The sequence below is a fragment of the Lissotriton vulgaris genome, chromosome 4_1 (assembly GCF_964263255.1).
Source record: "Lissotriton vulgaris chromosome 4_1, aLisVul1.2, whole genome shotgun sequence".
Taxonomy (NCBI): domain Eukaryota; kingdom Metazoa; phylum Chordata; class Amphibia; order Caudata; family Salamandridae; genus Lissotriton; species Lissotriton vulgaris.
In genome coordinates, this window is record NC_141691.1 from 1,909,821,291 (window position 1) to 1,909,833,766 (window position 12,476).

At 41.4% G+C, this 12,476-nt stretch overlaps 1 protein-coding gene and 1 pseudogene across 2 annotated transcripts in view; one reads left to right on the plus strand and one right to left on the minus strand.

The window, feature by feature from the left end:
• LOC147724706 (CMP-N-acetylneuraminate-beta-galactosamide-alpha-2,3-sialyltransferase 1-like) overlaps nucleotides 1-12,476 on the minus strand; it is a 366,638-nt gene that overhangs the window by 288,407 nt on the left and 65,755 nt on the right. For both annotated transcript variants that reach the window (XM_086966249.1, XM_086966250.1), the window contains exon 2: nucleotides 9,494-9,561. The gene's annotated coding sequence lies outside the window, so the exon portion shown is untranslated. The remainder of the gene's footprint in view (nucleotides 1-9,493; nucleotides 9,562-12,476) is intronic.
• LOC147724707 (small ribosomal subunit protein eS12 pseudogene) lies at nucleotides 10,017-10,404 on the plus strand (annotated as a pseudogene).

Here is a 12,476-nt window from a genome sequence, read left to right on the forward strand (position 1 = left end):
GCACAGTTCATCTACAGAACATCATGTTGGTAGACTGCGTATTTCATTTTCACTTGTCTTCTTTAACGGCGTCGATAATATAATGTAAAAGGAGGACTTGTTGAAGTTTTTCAGTACACGACTTTGGAGTTATGTGCTTACTGATATCTCTATTAATTAGTTGCTTTAAAACACAGTTTTATTACCAGATTCACCATTTCCTAGAAATTAACGTATTTTTATTCCATGCTGGATGTCAATTATATATATGATGTTCGAAGTATTACTTACATTTTAGGTTAAAAGTCATAGCTATATAAACACTCTCTTACCTGTGGCACTGTGGCCTATGAAATTGTGCAGAAGAGACCTGGAGAATGTTGTACTCAATATTATGCCAGCTAAATTTTCGTATTTTTCTTAGTTTATTTCCCTTGTGTAATAATTCATATTTGTTTTCAAATGGTTTTGTCATCAATTGATGTCCATTTGCAAGACAAGAGAGAATCTTCCGTTTTTTTTTCTTTCTTTTGCCAAGGTTTTTCTACGTTTTTTAGAGTTCCTTAATTAACAACAAATCAAAAACTAATGGACATTTGTTGGGAATAACATATTCTGTTCAATAACAGATTTAATATGCTCGCAAAGTGTTGGTTTTAAAGATATTCTAAATCCTGTCTGTATTTATTTACCGTTCTATATTGGGGGAAAGAGCAGTGGCATGGAGTATTTGATTAACCTCTCTTTTGAGAAGATATTCCAGTTGCTGGTAACTCTTTTTCAAGGTGCCTTGAACTTCGGCTGGTTGTTTTAAGACGTTTAATTTATCAAAGCTTAGATTTTTTTGGGCTTATTCATTGGTGAAGGTTGTATCAATAACTGGGTTATCTTTCTGTTTCGAGTTTAAGATATGATCCTGTAAAAGGACTTTGCTATGTTAAATGGCCCCTAACGAAGGACATTTCCCGAAGAGAATTGAATCTGACCAAGTACATATGAGGAATGATCCAAATTCAACACAGATCTGTGACCGGGGGGGGGGGGGGGGGGGGGGGGAGGGGGAGTGTCTGAAAAGTTTCAGTCCTCCATCCATTATCTCCTTGTGTTTGCTTTACACGAACATTTAGGCACAAGACTTACATGATAGAACATGGTTGTTTGGATCAATGATGGTCTGACCTGAAAAATTTGTAGGATTAAAACAATAAATGTTAAAGATTTTTGTTGTGCACTGGGCAACTTGAGCAGCAGACCATTGGAAGTAACTTTACGTGATTTGGGTGACCCAGTGATGCAGATCATTTGCATTTTTTAAAAACCTAAGGCCCTCATTATGAGGTAGTCTGTATATTTCAACATGTATGTAAACCAATAATTACGCACGGTTCAGAAGTACAAGTTGTTAGTTATTTAAAACATCTGAAAAATAACTCAACCTTAATTAAATTTTGGCAGATCAAGCTTGCTGAAATTTAATGGAAGAACACCATATGGTATTTACTGTATCATGTGGATTGTGGTGCGTTAAACACAAACATCTGCATTTATTTTTTGTGAAGTTTTATATAGCGCTAACCAGACCCGAAGGTATCAGAGCACCAGTTATGTTACAGACCGATACATTCATTTTTGTTCGGCACGGGGAGAGTACATGATTTGCCCAGAATCACCAAATGTTGAGCGCCCCTGCCAAGACTAGAAACCCAGTTCCCCGGCTCCGAGTTCAACCGCCCTAGCCATTAGGCCACATTCTCTCTGCATATCATTCCCCATCAACTCGTAATAGTAGGTATTTATCACATGTAATAAATAACATATCCTGTAGTATTGTTATTTATCTGGTGTGATAAATACCACCTATACTTGTAATCGGGCTGTACATAGCAATGAAGATGGCATAAAACTGAGTCCAGTGGAATTAACCAGTTATTGAGATTTCAGTAGGTAGCTCAGTGACTTGAGTACCTGCTGCAGTAATGATGACACTATTTGAAACACCTAGACCAATGGTGTGAATACTAAAAGGGCAAAATATATTTTGATGATGATGATGAAGTGGGTACTGCTGGAATCAGTGCTTGATATTAGCCGGCAGTTTCCGGTGCTCAAGAGAGGCACCTAGTAACCCCGGTACAAATAAAAAATCTGCCGCATGGTTGCACTGTCTTTCTAATTTAGAAATGAGCACCACATTCATTTAATAGTTCAATATACACTAATAAGGGCTAATACCTGCCACCCAAGCTATTCATATGGCATTGGGCGTCAGGAATAGTCTGAATGTTCATACTTTTAGGAGTGTGATGGTTAGTAGTTGTGTTGGTAAGGTCATAGTAAAGCTGGTAGGTGAAATGGGTGGTGCAAGCTGCTGTAGCCTCCTGACGAGGGCAATGGCACTCTTACAAACTAAGCAATGGCTAGAATGCATAATAATAGCACCTTATTTTATGCTTCAGCAGGCAATCCCTTTTGCTGCTGTCCTGTGTAAATTAACTGCTTAATAAAATCAAACTGTCTATTAACATAGAAAAGTTAGAATTTCTTTCACCCTATAGGTACAGTCACTGGAATTATTCAATTCTGCAGCCACTCCATTTTCTGCAAAATTTTGGATTTGCCACACTTGGGCACATAACACATAATCTGCTGCATAATTTGCAGATTTTAACAAAATATTGTTGATAGCATCCGCCAAAAGTTAGTTCAAACACTGCCTCCTGTTGCTGCACAGTGGCAGCCCCTCTGCAGTTATTAACTTGGTCATCTTCCAGTTGCTAATTGCTTTTAGGTGTTGAACTAATACTTAATAAAGTGAAATCTTTGCCCAGACCATGTTAAAAAATGATAAAATAATAAAGTATCATTGCTACAAAGTGTGGTGCATTATGCTACATAATTTGTCTTTGCTGGCCATATACTTTAGTCAACCTTGCCATATAGTTCTAGTGGCCCTGTCTACAAGCAACACATGATACAGATGTCAGCTAGAATCACAATATGACTGAATCAAATTGTCCATGTCTGTGCTGATCTACTGTGACTTGGAGAGAAACTAAAGCTGTCAATAGTTACAATCAACACTAATCAGTTACATAGTTAAATATATAAACGGTTCAGATATTCTACACACACTTAGAGCATGTGATGTTTTTTGAATTTACAGTTGGATATAACGATTTATGTAAAGAAATTAGAAATCACTTCACTTTATGCAGATTTCCTGATATTTTGCCGAAATGTTCATAATATTTGGCAAGCCTACAAATAAGCTGACTTTTTTTTCCAAGTTATGATTGCTGGTTTTACATTTTAAACATGTGGTACTAATCAAAAAGGAGAACAAGTTCATGAAACAAGTAGCTTTATTGGAAAATGGAGTGAGTGTTTGTTAAAACCCCAGACTTTTTAAAATTATGTAATTGCACTCTCTTCCAAACTTGGGCTCCGCCAACTAAAACTTAATTAGAAAAGCTATGATTTATTTTCTTTTGTTATGTTGTCATTCAAATATTGTAACAGTGCTCTTTTTATCATGAAAAACCACGAGAGGGACGGACATTGGCTACTCCACATGTTAGGAGCCAGGAGTACATGTTGTGTTTGGGCAGAATGTGTGTGTGCTTCCTCAAAAAAACTGCTTGCCCTCTGTCCTTCCTCAAAAAAGTGCTTGCCCTCTGTGCTTTCTCAAAAAAAGTGCTTGCCCTCCATACAGCTGTGATCATTTTGTTTATTTATCCAGCTGCCTGAGTTGAACTTTCAAGGGTACACACATGCTATGAAATTGTCTTAGATAACTAGTTAATTTTTGTTATTTTGCTCTGGCTGCAGTACAGTAGGGTGGTCGGGCAGTCCTTAACCTACATGGATTTATAGGTGTGGTTGACAGTGCACCTGTCACCTGACTTTTAACCCCTTTAGCGCGGCGTGCGCAGCACTACGGAGGTAGTGCTCGCAACGGCCATTGGCCGACCCACGCAGCGGACGGGTTAATAATATCAATGTATTGTTTGCCATTTGTCCTATTAGAGTTACTGACAGAAAATACTTTTTTACCAGATGTTTTTTCCCCAAAGACAAAAGGGCCAAATCTGAACTATGACATGTAGTTTTACTCCTTTAGATGGGGCGACAATGTGAACTGTATTTAGCTATTTGCTGCACTCCAGCCCTTCTCTTAGAAGCTGACTTCCTCATTCTGATTTGCAGATTCGGAATGACTCCAATTTTACTTCCTTTAAATTCACTTTGGACATGGAACGTTCACCAATACAGCAATCTTTCCCAGTTGCAGATGAATGGTGATAGCAATGCGATGATGTCACAAAGTTAGTTCAACTGTCACATTCTGGTGTTTTGTGGGTAGTCTTAGTGCTTAATTTGAGCCAGTGGTTTTCGGTGCCTGGCACAGACACTTAATTGTCATCATCACACGTATGACAGTCTGCCACATGGTGGCGCTGCCCACCTAATTTAGAGATGAGCAGAACAACTATTTTTTATTAATACAATATTCATTAAAAAATACTAATACCTGCCTCCCCAGCCATTCCTTTAGCTTGGGAGACCTGGAATAATCTAAACTGCTGCACTTGCAGATGAGAGAGATGGTTAGTAGTTGTTTTGGTATCCTCTTTGGCAGCAATAAAGGGACAATGAGTGGTGCAAGCTACAGTGGCCTGCTGGTCAGAGCCCTGGCACTTTTTATTTTACAAGTTAAGTTATGTTCTCAAAGCTCTTCTACGGTGGTTTTCCGACTCAGAAACTCACATATATTGGCTCGCCTGGAAGACAGGAATAAGTGCATTTCAAGTGAGACAGAGGTGGGAGGAGACACCCCACATTTAATGGGGGTACAAGAGAAAAGAGTTACTCCATGGCGAAAAAAATATGTTCACACTGGAGAAACAAGTTTCGATGCAAAAGCAGACTCCTGTTAAGTGTCTTCATGCAGATTTCCCTGCATGATGGAAATTCCACAAATAAATGTTATGCATGGAGACGCTCCAGGAAATCTACAGCTGATGATTTTCTAACTTCCTGGAATTCTCTGTGAATCCATATGAAGTTGGAAAGCTGTTTGAAATGTGGTATTATCCAATCCTTAGGAGAGTTCTGGCTTTTCAACTTTTGAGTTGGTGATCTGGGCCTAAAAAGGCAATGAGGAAATGGCTGAGAGGGAGCAACAAGTAGGCAGAGATGGCAGCATTGATTGCAGACAGGGTCACACAGGCATCGATAGGCAGGCAGATCAATTCGAGTTAGGGTCTTGACATAGATGCATCAGTGGCAAGTGTAATATCAAATGCATTATCACTTCTCCATTGTGTGCCACACATCTCACTACTCCTCATCCCCCTCAATCAACTGCAAGCATTAGTGTGACATTACGCTGATGCATACATTGCTAGTGTGAAGGCTCTCCCATCAGAGACGTCTTCTCTGAAAAGTTATGAATGAAGGGTTTGACCAGTTTTCACATAAGATCACTACCTAGAAAGCATGTTTTAGGTCTCTTTATTTAGTATGTAGACCCATCAGCCCTTTTTAGAGAGCACAGTAATGAACCACTGCACACGCAACATTGGGTGTTTAAAGGTCAAGCCTGGGCAGCGCATGCGCTGCCGCGAGGCATGCAGCAGTGTAGTATGAACTTGACGCCCCTCCCACCCTCCGCCCATATTTTTTATTGGCTTGCGTCATTGTCTTTACTAAACGCTGTCTTGTGATTCATTATTAGGCTTGGTAATACCCCCTTGGTACTGCCACGTCTGCATCTGTTACCTCCCATAACGGCTGGGCCTTTTCCTTCTCTTGTTACAAGGTCGGCTTTATCTTGGCTGTGAGCACTATTTTATTAAATGATTTAGCCCTATTCCACCGGCTAACTCGTAGTACGCCGCTCGCTTTAATTTTATTTATTAAGTGCGGGCACACACGTGCGATTTTGTTATTTATTTATTTTAGCAGCGCAGTCCGATTTAAGTATAGCAGGCGAGCTTACTTACTTATTTATTAATTTGTTTATTTATTTATTTGTTTACTGGTGCCACACAGATCGGATGGCTACCCCGATCGCTGTATGGACAACTTTTTGCTCCCAATTGGTCATGCTTTTCCCTGCACAACAACATCAACACAATGCTAGCTCCACCCGGCAGTTCTCACTCTCAATTCAATCGAGGGCGTTGAAGAAAGCCAGGAACAACGCCTTGCGGGCACTTATAAAATTCCCAGGAAATAACAATCTTAGACACGTGTACAAATCAGCGCAAAAATCATTCAGGACGGCCTCACAAAGAGACAAACGATTACAACAAAATCAAATATGGGCTAAGCTTCTCTGGGAAAGCAAAAACCGCAACGCGAGAACATTTTGGGCCTTGATCAACCGCTCCAACACGGGGCCATCAAAAGTTGGGTCGGCAAACATACAGGAATCAGACTGGGCTGCCTTTTTGACTGACCACTTTAGGTCTCCAGAGAGCATGGCGCCAACAGGAAGCAGCCCTTCCAAAGGAGCAGCAGCGTCACCAAGCATCTGTAGGCGCAAGAGCACAATCTGTGCAGACTACCACTCAGACGACATCAAGATCACGGAAGAAATGGTGGCCAACGCTATGTCAAAAGCAAGACCGGACGGGGCTCCGGGCCCCAATGGCTTACCCCAGAGACTGTTTAAATCCAGCATAGCTCTTTGGTCGGGACATATTACCAACTTGTTCAACTTTGAGCTTAGAACTTCAACTATTCCAGACTCCTGGCGCGTAGCAATAATTCATCCAATCCATAAATCAGGCTCCCGTGCTACCCCAAGCAATTGCAGACTAATAGCCCTCCTGGACATTGAGGCGAAGCACTACGCAGGCATACTTCTGAAGGAGCTAAAGGCATGGGCAGAACGGCGCGAACTGTTACCAATGAACCAAACAGGCTTTACTGCCAATTTAGGGACCACAACCAATTTGTTTACACTATCTGTAATTATTGACAAAACGATTGTAACATCTAGATCAGTACACTGTTGTTTTGTTGATTTCAAAGCGGCGTATGATCGGGTCCCAAGGGCAGCTCTATGGGGTAAATTGAAAAAATGGGGGATTCCTGAAAAACTCCTGGATGCAATAATCCAACTATATTCACACACTTGGGTCCAGGTGAAGCTGGAATCCGGCACGCACCTCTCACGGAAAATTATGACATCCAGAGGAGTCAAACAGGGGTGCGTGCTGGCCCCCCTCCTTTTCAACTTGTTCATAGCAGATCTGTCAGTTACACTCGACGAGGTAAATAGTCACCCCCCCCTAGGGTCGGAGGCGCAGTAATAAGTAATCTTCTTTACGCCGACGACCTGGTTCTTTTCAGTCTCACGCGAGTCGGGCTCCAAAGGCTTTTGGATAGGTTACACAGCTATACAATCAAGAACCAACTTTGAGGTAAACTTAAAGAAAACTCAAGTTGTGTCCTTTGGAAGGAAACGTAAAGGCTGTGGTGTGTGGTCATACAATAATAAAAAACTAACAACTGGACGCACATACAAATATCTAGGGGTCCACTTTGATGATAGGGGTAACTTCTCTAAACAGCGCGATGAAATCGCAGTAAAAGCCACGACCCTACAAGTTTCTTTATCTAAGCTCGCTAAAGAGTTGTCCGGTCCAACACTCTCATTCCTATTGGAAATTCTGAGAGCTAAATCCGGACCCACTCTAACGTATGGGATCGAAATATTCAGGGGCAAGTTAAATACAACCCTGAACCAACTTGTGACTAAGATATACAAAAAAGTCCTCCACCTCCCCAAATCTGCCTCTGCTGCCCAGATCAGGCTAGAACTAGGTTTACTAAATTATGAGGCTTCTAACACTGGCACCTATTTAAACTTCTGTCACAAACTCAGAAAAGCAGCTACAGGTACTTTAGAGCCTTTAGTTTGGTTGGAGATCAGCCAGAAAAATCCCTGGGGATCGTATGGCCGCCTCTTTACTGACTCTATTCGCGAAATGGCGGCGGGGGACCTATGGGCCCTTAACCCTAGCATGACCGCATTTAAAACTTGCATTAAAAAAAGCGTCAGAATGTGCTCACTAATCATGGATAAAGGGCATCTCTGCAAACGCAGCCACGCATGGGCAGTCATGAATTCTTATGGGCACATATCCCCCGCTACTTACCTCTCCTGTACCTACTCACTGCATTTAAAGCTGAGTTTTTTGGCAATTAGACTGGGGGTTTGGCGATTTTTAAAAGACCTGCCCTTGTGGCTGCGACCCACGGAAGATCTAACATGTAGAGGGTGCGGGAAGACAACCGAAACGCTAGAGCACGTGGTCTGCTTATGCCCTACACTTAGGTCCCAACGCAGACGAAAACTTAAAGCAGAGTGGAATAGGCTGGGAGTTCGGACCTGTAGACAGGCAATAATCACCTCCCTGTGCCCTGAAAATACAGCTCTAAACATAGCCTTTACAACATATATTCGGGACGCATACCGCATTTTTACAGCAAAGGCGAGAGGAGCAGTAACTCCCCGTTCTCTCTCCTGTTCAGCGGTCTAACCCAAGCTGCCTTTTAGTTCCAAGTTTTAAGATAAAAATAAATAAATAAAAATAAATAAAAAATCCCATTTTAATATATTAGTGTCACCAAGAGCGATTCATTCTTATGGACTGCGCTTTGACTCTAGTGGCCAAATTCTTAAAATTGTGGGGTTTTATGAGTTTTAGTTGTTAAATAGTAGTATATAAAACCCTCTGGTTCCTTTATTAAGTGTTATGGCTGTCTACTCATAAACGTTTTTAATTTTAAAAGGTGCAATACAAATTAAGAATAGGACTCGGTCGATCTTTCCAATTAATTGTGGTAAAATATGTCTTGAACTTTTTTAACCTTAATGCACAGATTTGAGAATTCATTGTGAAATGCTTTTAAGGATATTTTTATTTTATCCGAATAATGATTTTTCTTCTGGTGCCACTTTCACATTCTTGAAGGCTGTGCACCTTTCTTTAGACTTGCAGCTTCAAAAGATAGGTGCACGGCCATCATTAAAGTGAGCCAAAAAAAACATCTGTTTGACAACTTGACAAACAGATGCTTTTTTTGGGTCAATAGCTTAAACTCTCATCAATGCGAGACCTATTGCATTGCAAATGCTTGTCATTTCATAGCTAGTCTTCCCTAAGCATGGAAAATGTACGTTTGCCATTTAAAGAAAATAGTACTTTTGAAGGTGTCTGGACAAAAACAGTTAGGTACGTATATAAAGGTTAAGTTAAATAAATGGATTCATGAGAACATTTTAGAAGAGGAGCGTGGTAGCTTTTTAAAAAATAATCAGGAGAATGTATTTTCGCCATTGACTTCTATTAAAACGGAGGCAAATTGAGGCAGGAGACCGCGGAAATAAAGTACATTTTGTTCCAGAAATCGGGAGTCTTGGCATGTATGTAAACGTCACAAATATATATTAAAGTTCCAGAACTACTTTTATTAAAAATATGGCTGATTCACAAACCTTAATCAGATGTACAGTCTAGAGCGCCAAAGTGAATGAGCGAAGGGATGAATCCAGCAATACTTGACCTAAAAAAAAAAGTATGAGCATATGAACGAATAAAATTGTGAACAAATTTGCTCTTTGCATAAACTTCTAGGCACTGAGGAAGGCACCAGATTAGTTAGCAGGCAAAGCACAAAGCCTTGCATCATTTTGCAGCGAGAGTGTGTGCTGTCTAGCATATGATTTATACTGGAACTGTTCCATACAAATTATAATGCTTAGGCAAGCTCAGAAGGATCCTTTATATTTTAATATGTGCTGTGTACTGTAGCATACATGCAGTCCATGTATTGTTGTTGTTTATTTTAAGAAGTAAAACCATTTTCTCTTGTAAACACTCATAGAAAAGCAACAATTATTGACAAAAAGCTTAGTCTGCCCACCTTTGTAGGTCAGGATATTGGTCAAAACCTATGGGTGCTTTTTCCTTAACACCAATGAAATTCGACCGGTGAAACCCGCCCAATAATGTCCAACGATGGCTGGGAAAGGCATTGGCGCTGCAGGTGTAATGGATGTCACTGCTCTGCAGGAGGTGCTGAAGACCGCACTCATCCATGATGGATTAGCCCATGGCATTTGCGAAGCTGCCAAGGCATTGGAAAAATGCCAGGCTCACCTTTGTGTACTTGCTTCCAACTCTGATGAGTCCATGTATGTCAAGTTGGTTGAAGCACTGTGTGCTGAACACCAGATCAATTTGATTAAAGTTGATGACAACACAAAGCTGGGTGAGTGGATTGTCTTTTGCAAAACTGACCATGAAGGCAAACCCTGAAAAGTAGTTGGCTGCAGCTGTGTGGTTGTTAAGGACTAAGGCAACGAATCTCAAGGCAAAAAAGGTCATCAAAGAATACTTTAAATAGAAGTAAACTTTCTTGAAATAATAAAGCAAAAGAAATTGAAAAAAAGAAAAACCCATGGGTGCTTGCACTAATCCACCGCAGTAACACTCCAGTGATGCCTCTATAATGCAAACTGATGCAAAGCTGCGCAAAGGCATTTTTGTGCTCATAAAAAGGGCACCTTTCCTATGCAAAACACCTTTTTTGCTGGATAGCAAATACCATTGTGAGACTTTGCACCTGCTTTTTCCATGCACAAAGCCTCAATAAATTGAGGAATAAGACATTAAACAGCTTTCTTTATCCTATTGGGTTGTAGGGAAAGAACACAGAATAGAAACTACACAGGACAGACATAGTTCCTAGACCCTATTTTGCTTCCTGTTCTTGCAACCCCATTCGTAACTCTGGAGACCAGGAGTTGTAAGGCCATCGTGCAATAACCACACTCCACACTGTTGTGATAGTATAAAAGGCCATTCATTAATACAAAGTTGCTCACACACTCATGAAATGTATTAACATTAACAATGAATTCAAAATGATGAGTCACTGACGTCACCCAGACAGTTCCATTCTTCCCACACCATTCACCACTCACCAGCTTCCACATCCCCGTAAGACCATATCATTTGTTCCACTCTTTCTCCTCTCAATCACTGACCTCATTCCATCTACTCAAACTTTCCTTCACTCGCCCTCCAAACATCCTCCTTAAAGATCCTTCCCTTGCTTCTCGCATCCCATGCACCGCCATCAGTTTCCAGTGCGTTCTTCCTTCCCCCCAGGGATGGATATACCCGTATGTGACACACCACCCCCCAAAACACCACTTACAACCTGCAACCCGTTCTAAACTGGTAACGGGCAACAAGGCATTTACCACCCCTTTCTCCTACAAACATGTAGGGCGAGTGGGAGGCCTAAAAAACCTGTCTCCCCACCCAGTGGTGTTCAGGTTTCAGGAAGAGGCCGGATACTCCTCTTCTTACACCTTTATACCCTACCTAAAAACCGCCCCTCAATTTGCTTATCCCCCACCCTTTCCTATTGGCCCTGCACAAATCATCCCGGGGGAAGACTGGCCTGCGACCTTCGCTTTCCCCAGGGGCCGACAGGGGCAAGGATACCAAAGGGTAGGTAGCAGCTACTATCACTGGCTACCCCTAAATGAAATCCATGCCTCCATTGTTTCATGCACTTTTCAATGGGATATGTGGTAGGGTGACGACATTTTGGAAGCAAAAACCGGGACAGGGCAGACATAAAAGTAGGACTATAGCCTTCTGTGGTACTTTTATGTGTGGTCACCCCCATGGTTTTTGTGTAGTCTTGTAAAAGCACACGCATGTATTTACAAGGCAACATTTATATAACAATAACGGTGGCAGGGCCCCACCCTGAGCCCCCTGCCCTCCTCCCCACTCTGTCTTCCCTCTACTTCTATCTGACAGCTGACCTCCTGTGCAGCCTGAAAGAAACAGATAACAGCTCAAACCACTTGCTAGGGGGCTGTTAAGAAGCGATTATAGTTTGAATTCTGCTCTGCAGAATTGCTTGTCCTTTCTCCTAAAAACCGGGAGACGTATTGAAAATTAAGTAAAGCGTCAGGATGCCGGGAGATCCAGAATGTCTGGTCACCTTAATCTGTGGTAACAGCATGTTCAAAAGTCTTTAATCGCAACACGTTCTCTAATCTATAGAATGCGTATTAGATTTGTCAAACTCTTATCTGGAGCATTAAATAAACTGTTATTTGCAGGCTTCAATAGTTTCAACGTAACCATTCCAGTAATTTTTACAAGGATGGATTAATTAAGCAGAAAATGGAGGGTAAGATTGTTGGGGCCAGCTCTGTGCCCCAGAAGTAAAGGCGAATGCGAAGTTTGGCAGTAGACTGGAGCACCATTTGTTGATAGAAAATTACAATAAAGCCACTGAAAACGACCTCGTATTAAAGCACGGGGAGCGCTACAACAGCACAATGACATTTTACCTTCAGCTGCAAACGTCTTTCCACTGTTGAACATGTGGTGGTACTAGGACAGCCCACCATTGAAAGAATCGGATGGAAGAAAGAGGGGATACATGGA